The following is an 8,182-nucleotide window of genomic DNA, read 5'->3' as shown; positions in this document are numbered from 1 at the left end:
TCCAGCCATGATTTGAGCCTATATTTGCACCAGCATACTCTTTGTAAGGGAAGGCATAAAGATGCCCAATAGCCGCAATAAGCATCTCAACACAAATTATAAGAGATCAGAACCACATACGAGCAAGCCATTAAGTGACTCAATGAGAAAAAGACAAAACCTCATGAGCTTGCTCACTTGTTACTAACTAAAAATGGTAGCATTATCAGTATTGAGTAACTTGCCTGTTAAGAGGAGATATAAACATATCCATTAATCAATCCAGGAAGAGGAGATATTAAGACCCTCACTCTGAATTGTATACATGCATTACAACCCAATTATTAGGACCAAAGGAAAAACTTTTAAAGATCAATTGATGAAACCTGTGAACTGTATCTGCAAACTCATGTTACAAACACAAGTAGAAACATCCAACAAAACACTAAAAAATATCATGCAACGGACCTAAATAGACCTAAACTGAAGAAAAAGGCACAACAGACAATACATTAAAGCAGATCAGAGAGCTTCGAAGATTCTTACATACACAAGCACATACCATTCAAGAATACACTGGAGGTGGAACTCATGCCGGCAATTTGTCACCTACAAGGCGGTACGAGTCATGGAATTTCATTAAGCATAAGAGATTCTATCAACTGTAAGAATACAAAAGATCATTCTATCACCGTGGAAGGACATGAGATCTACTTGATAATACTATTGCCCTTTTGCTGATCAGAATGGTGAAAGCCCTTTCAGAGTATGAACTTCTATCTAGTGCTTTAGACTAAATTTAGAAAAGCAAAAACAATAGTCAAGAAAATATTTAGCAGATATTATGATTAGTTACTTACCCTTCACTGGAAAGAAGAGCCCCCTGAAGCACTGACTTGAAGGCTCTCGCTGCAGTTGCACTTATACACATAATAAATCCATATAGATGGAAGCTGGGCTCACCCTAGAAGAGACGAGAAACTGATGCGATTTCAAAAACCAGAAATCAAGTTTGAGTAAGAAGCAATTGCTAGTAGAGATGCCATCAACCAAAGATAGTGATTTAGACTAAATTCAAACCACGACGAGCTTACAACATAGAGCTTATGTGAAAATAATGGGAATAGAGAAGCAATTGTTAGGCTGCTTCTATTTTCTGGATGACCGCAAGCCAAAATCAGAAGATCCTGATATGAAACACGAAGTGTGAGATTTTAAAGGGAAAAGACACCAGTAACACTATAGTAAAGCACTATATTTAGCAATTCTCCAAAAAAGGCACTTTTTTTAGCAATCATTTGAAATATAATTTTATGATGTGTGTATTTTAGCTACCTAATTTAGTGTGCGTTTCGTCGTGGTTTCATGTGATATTACATGTTCTGCTATGTTTTGGCGCAGGAATTAGATGGATTGGAGATAGATCTCGTGGATGGAAGAAGTTGGTGGAAATCAAGCTTTTGATGAAGATTAGAGTTGATTGTGGAGGAATTTAGAGATTGGGCTTGGAGTTAATTATTTTACATTTAATTAAGCCCAAAACTCTTATTTTAATTATTTTGAGAGGTTATATTTTTGAAGGGGCCGAAAGCCCATGTTGGGCTGAGACACGACATCTAGGGATTTTTAATCTCTAATATTTGTTTTTAGTTGCAACCTAGCCGCAACTTTGGACTTAGATATTAGGTTTGACTTTGATTAGAATTAGGGGAGATACCTTTGCTTTTATTTTTTTAGTGCAGACGAGTTTATTTGGTTTAATGCATGCAATTTTGAGTTTTGACTTATTTTTGTAGGGAACAACTCTTCTGATTCCATTATTGATTGCTGCGTTTTAATTTTATGCATGAAGTTTAGTTTTAGATTTTTATTTTTTTTCTCTTGCTTTTTACTTTGGCAATTGGCGGCTAGGAGTTTGGACGTGAAGATCATTGGCGGCTGGACATTGCGAGAAGAACAGTTTATTAGAGAGATTTGTTTCCTTAGTTTTATTTTCTTTTCGTGGTTTAGATTTATTTTAATACATTCGATTATTTTATGTTTACTTTTATTTATTTGATTGTTTTTATTTTAAGCATGAGTAGCTAAATCTTTTAATTCGGCGAGAATAATGAAACTCTAATTTAATGATCTGTGAGACCTAATTGGTTTAAAATTGATTCCTATTGATTCCGATTAATTCCTAGGTTCCAAGATAATTCTGATTTTATTTAAGCCTAATCAACTTAAGTTTAATTGGATTACAGTCAATTAGTTCCTGCCAATCCGTAATTGTTGGAATTGGACTAATTAGTGATACAACTACCGTGATCGTAGTAGGAATTAATTGGTATATTAATTATTACTAGCGTCTCTAGGATAATTGATATAAATTGGGTTCTTTCATCGTAATACTGTTAGAATATTAAATCTAGGTCTGGTGTCTCCAGCTAGGTTATATTTTAATAAGGGAAATAAGCAGGTCTGGCGTCTCCAGCTGTTTATCGACACAGTAAGTAGGAATTGGGGTACGTCCGTTGTGTTTCACGGTATCCTATAACTGGTTGGTTGATAGGGATTGATTAATTATTGCGTCGAGGATCAGAGTTGAATTAGAGTGGATTTATTTGAGCCGAATTACCCTTTTTATTGATTTACTTCAAGCGTATTTTATTTGATTTAATTCTACATTTTTAGTTTAATTAACCCCTCTTAAAATTAAGGCGTGGTGGCATCACCGTTTTTATAGATTTAGGGATTTGAATGAATTTTAACTGCTCTCTGTGGGATCGACCCTGCTTACCAATATACTAATTTATTTTGGTAATTCCGCAGGAATTATTTGGTGGTTGGCGACGTCCACCAAACTTTGGCCATACAAGTTTGCAATGCGCTGGGGGGGACGGAGATCTTCAAGCCCAAGTAAACTCGTCTCACAACTTTTACAGCTGTTCTGATCCACTGCCCCCTTTGCCCAAACGGGACCCCTACTCGAGCAACTACAATGCGCCGTGGAGAGATCACCCTAATGATCGTTGGAGAGACCAAAGCAATCAAGTGCAGTAGCAGCAGCAAAGCTATAGACCGCCTCATCAAAGAGGATTCCAACAAGCACCACCACATCCCCAAGAAAATCAAGGAAAAGCTCTCGAAGAGATGATGAGAGAGTTGATTGGCTCACAACAATTGTTGCAAAATAATTTGCAAACAACCAATGAAGCGGTGCTAAAACTTCAACAGTCTCAAGCAGAGCAAAGGGTTCAGATCGAAGGGTTGGCTCGTCAAGTGTCTCAGCTTGCAACATCCGTGAATCAACTCAAGGGCAATCAAGGCAAGTTACCATCTCAAGTCCAATTGAATCCGAGGGAGAACGTTAGTATGATCACTTTGAGGAGTAGCAAGGAGTTGAGTGAGCCCACAACCCAGAATTCAAAGGGGTGTTCGAGCAAGGATTCTGGAGTCGAATTCAACTTGGAAAAATTCGAAAATTCTGGAGAGGAAATCGGTTCGGCTGCCCAGAATACAGATACGTCCCGTTTGGCCAAACAGAACGGTAATCCGACAGCTGTGCAGAAAGAAAACGAAGCAGAACACAAATTAGTTGAGGGTGAGCAGTCTAAGGTTCATAAACCTTTGAGTCTACATGATCCCGAGATCGAGATACCTGTTCCTTTTCCTATGAGGTTAGCAAAGAAGAGGCCGGAGGAAGAGCTAATGGATTTCATGAAGATATTTGGGAAGTTGGAGATTAATCTTCCTTTCCTCCAAACACTCAAACTCCCTCATCTGAGCAAGTTTTTGAAGGACTTCATCGCTGGAAAGTCTAAGAAATCTGGAAAAATTGTGATAGGCGAGACCGTGTCAGCAGTGATACGAAAAGAGTTGCCGCCCAAATGCAAGGATCCAGGTATGTTTTCTCTGCCATGTTTCATAGGTGACACCAAGATTGATCATGTCATGTGTGATCTAGGAGCTTCTATTAATGTCATGCCTTTAGCTGTTTATAATAGCCTAATTGGTGTGAAGTTGGTGCATACTAAGGTGGTGATTCAATTGGCTGATGGGTCATATGTTCATCCTGAGGGTCTTCTAGAGAATGTTCTTGTAAAGGTGCATGATTTTATTTATCCTGCTGACTTTTATGTGGTGAAGATGAGTGGTATGCAATCGAAAGAGTCAGCTGGTGTTCTGTTAGGCCGTCCTTTCTTAAGGACCACTAGGGCACTCATTGATGTTTATAGTGGTACTATTTGTTTGGATTATCATGGAGAGAAGTTCACTTTCAATATTGATGATACCATGAAAAATCCTCTTGTTGTTAAAACTGTTTGTGCCACTAACATTACTGACCCTTCTGTCCAAGAACATCTTGAGACTAAATCTGTGCAGGACAAGTTGGAACCGACCTTGATCAAAAGAGCAACTGGTCTTGATGCTCGTGGGATGAACAATGAAGAAGTCAAAGAATCTACCTAAGTCTCTCCATGCTCACTCAAAATTGGCAGATTCTGGAAATACGTTCTGTTTGCCCAAACAGATCAAATTTCTTCATGCTGACTCAAAACTCACAGGTTCTGGACATATGGTTCGTTTGCCCAGACGGAAGCCACGTTATAGAAATCTACATTTTAATGTGGAACCACCTGACTTAAAAGATAAGTGTGAGGAGAAGCTCTGTTTGGAAGCCTATAATACCAACATGGGGTATGCAGATCTAATAGCGATAGCTTATCACAAGCATCGATTCTGGAGAACATTTGAAGTCGGTGAAAAGGTCCGATTCATGCTTGGAAGGCAATGGATAGGTCCTTTTGAGATACAGTCTGTTTGGCCAGGCGGACCAGTGGAGATTAAGAGTTTGGCTACGGCAAAGACGTTTGTAGTCAACTATCACAAGTTAAAGCCATATTGCGATGCATCTCATATGACAGCAGTGGAAGAAATTCCATTGTCACCTCAGACGAGATTCTGATTGCATCAATAGTCTAGCCAAAGACTTTAAATAATGGCGCTTATCGGGAGGCAACCCGATTTTCTTTTCCTTTGTTTCTCCCGTTTTGTTTTTCTTTTTCTTTATTTCCGTTTCGTTCAGTTTTTCTTTCAGTTTTAATTCCCTTTCTTTAGATTTAATTTTTGTTAAAGTTTCTTAAAAAAAAAATCAGGTGACGCAGCAGTGGATTACGTGAACGTGGCAGCCCTACAACAGAGCATCACAGATTTGAGTGCCACCATTTCACAGGAGATGCGGCGGCAGCGTACACGGTGACTTCCTTCCTTTTCTTGTTTTGTTTCGTGTGTTTTTGTGTTGTCTTTGTCTTTGTTTTTCGTTTAGTTGAGTGTCTTGTTGCTCCTTCGCTTATGCTTTGTTTTATTTGCTTGAGGGCAAGCAAAATCTAAGTGTGAGGGGGGTGTCTTTGAGTTTGTGTTCTGTTGAGTCCGTTTTTTATGTCGTTTTGTGTGTTGTGAGCCTTGTGATTGTTGAAGTATTAGTGATAAACATGCTGCCCGGTTGAGTTGTGTGATGAACGTGAGGTTTGATACTTGAGATTTGGGATTTTGAGATTGAAAATTTGTGTTTTTATTGGATGACATTTGGGATGACAAATCAGAGCAACAATGAGTAAAAAGCCACATATAAGTGAGAATTGAGCTTATTAGAGTAGAGCACTCTCTACTATCTTATTCTTGTTTAGTGGTTTGTCGTTCATGAAGTTGTGATATGTTGTGAGTCATTGGTGATGCATGATAGAAGGCACTAGGGTAGCCATTTGGCCTGCTTTTGAATTCCTACCTGAACATTAACCCCTAGTGAACCTCGTTTGAAGCCTTGAACCTTTTTGTTCTTAATAGTCACTAAATAATTAAGCCAATGCCTGTTTTGGACTTTCTCTTGACCCTGTGATGCTTGTTTAATCTTGAACCTCATTCCATCTATTATTAGAGAGAATTACACTGTGTATTTATGTGTCGTTTGCCCAAACTGATGTCTTGTGTAAAATGATAAGGATCTGTGATCCGTTTGGCCAAATAGTGGCACGATCAGATCAGTCTTGATTAGATGCAGGATTGGGAGATAGAATTATGGGGAATGTTATATCTGATGATCATGTGTTGGAAGTGAAAATAAAAATGGGTGTTGCTGTATGCTGTAAAAAAAGAGAAAAAAAAAAGAAAAAAAAAGAGAAAAAGAAAAGAAAGAGAGAAAGAAGTGCAGCACCAAATTTTTGAAACACGTTGGAGTTTTTGATGAGTTTTCCCCTTAGCTTTGTAGTGTTTCATTCTCTCTATAGTCTTGATTGTAGGGATGATGGTTTGGATTGAACATGCACACTTTGAGTTTCAATGCTTGAGCTTAGGACCCCTAGGATCTTACCAACATCATGAATGGTCCTTAGCCCCATTACAACCAATGAGAAAAGACCTTTTTGAGTTACTGTGTGACCATGACATATCACGACTAAGTGGATTTTCCTTCTTGTGTGTGAAATTCCAAAATAAATTCTTGAGAAAAGAGTGAACCTTGAGAGGAGCTCATTGTTGCTTGTTTTGGACTAGATTGACAATGAAAACACTTGTTTTGCATTTCATTTTCTTGATTTGAGAGTTGAGAATCGATTGTGAGTTGCATAGTTCGATTTGGCAGTATGTTACGTTACTAGTGTTTTGATGATTACTTGGCTATTGGTTTAGTTGAGTTCGTCGTTGTTTAGTGTCTTCTTTCTATTTAGTTTCGTTTGCTTGTTAGTTTGTTTCTTCCTTTTTCTTTAGGAGTCTTTTGTGTCGTGTCGAGGGAGGAAGTTGTCTCTAGTGACTGATTTTCACCATTAAATTCTTCTTTCACGTCATACTTGAGGACAAGTATGGTCTAAGTGTGAGGGGATTTGATGTGTGTATTTTAGCTACCTAATTTAGTGTGCGTTTCGCCGTGGTTTCATGTGATATTACATGTTCTGCTATGTTTTGGCGCAGGAATTAGATGGATTGGAGATAGATCTCGTGGATGGAAGAAGTTGGTGGAAATCAAGCTTTTGATGAAGATTAGAGTTGATTGTGGAGGAATTTAGAGATTGGGCTTGGAGTTAATTATTTTACATTTAATTAAGCCCAAAACTTTTATTTTAATTATTTTGAGAGGTTATATTTTTGAAGGGGCCGAAAGCCCATGTTGGGCTGAGACACGACATCTAGGGATTTTTAATCTCTAATATTTGTTTTTAGTTGCAACCTAGCCGCAACTTTGGACTTAGATATTAGGTTTGACTTTGATTAGAATTAGGGGAGAGACCTTTGCTTTTATTTTTTTAGTGCATACGAGTTTTTTTGGTTTAATGCATGCAATTTTGAGTTTTGACTTATTTTTGTAGGGAACAACTCTTCTGATTCCATTATTGATTGCTGCGTTTTAATTTTATGCATGAAGTTTAGTTTTAGATTTTTATTTTTTTCTCTTGCTTTTTACTTTGGCAATTGGCGGCTAGGAGTTTGGACGTGAAGATCATTGGCGGCTGGACATTGCGAGAAGAACAGTTTATTAGAGAGATTTGTTTCCTTAGTTTTATTTTCTTTTCGTGGTTTAGATTTATTTTAATACATTCGATTATTTTATGTTTACTTTTATTTATTTGATTGTTTTTATTTTAAGCATGAGTAGCTAAATCTTTTAATTCGGCGAGAATAATGAAACTCTAATTTAATGATCTGTGAGACCTAATTGGTTTAAAATTGATTCCTATTGATTCCGATTAATTCCTAGGTTCCAAGATAATTCTGATTTTATTTAAGCCTGATCAACTTAAGTTTAATTGGATTACAGTCAATTAGTTCCTGCCAATCCGTAATTGTTGGAATTGGACTAATTAGTGATACAACTACCGTGATCGTAGTAGGAATTAATTGGTATATTAATTATTACTAGCGTCTCTAGGATAATTGATATAAATTGGGTTCCTTCATCGTAATGCTGTTAGAATATTAAATCTAGGTCTGGCGTCTCCAGCTAGGTTATATTTTAATAAGGGAAATAAGCAGGTCTGGCGTCTCCAGCTGTTTATCGACACAGTAAGTAGGAATTGGGGTACGTCCGTTGCGTTTCACGGTATCCTATAACTGGTTGGTTGATAGGGATTGATTAATTATTGCGTCGAGGATCAGAGTTGAATTAGAGTGGATTTATTTGAGCCGAATTACCCTTTTTATTGATTTACTTCAAGCGTATTTTATTTGA

The sequence above is a fragment of the Salvia miltiorrhiza genome, chromosome 6 (assembly GCF_028751815.1).
Source record: "Salvia miltiorrhiza cultivar Shanhuang (shh) chromosome 6, IMPLAD_Smil_shh, whole genome shotgun sequence".
NCBI classification, from domain to species: Eukaryota; Viridiplantae; Streptophyta; class Magnoliopsida; order Lamiales; family Lamiaceae; genus Salvia; species Salvia miltiorrhiza.
This window is presented reverse-complemented; position numbering follows the sequence as displayed.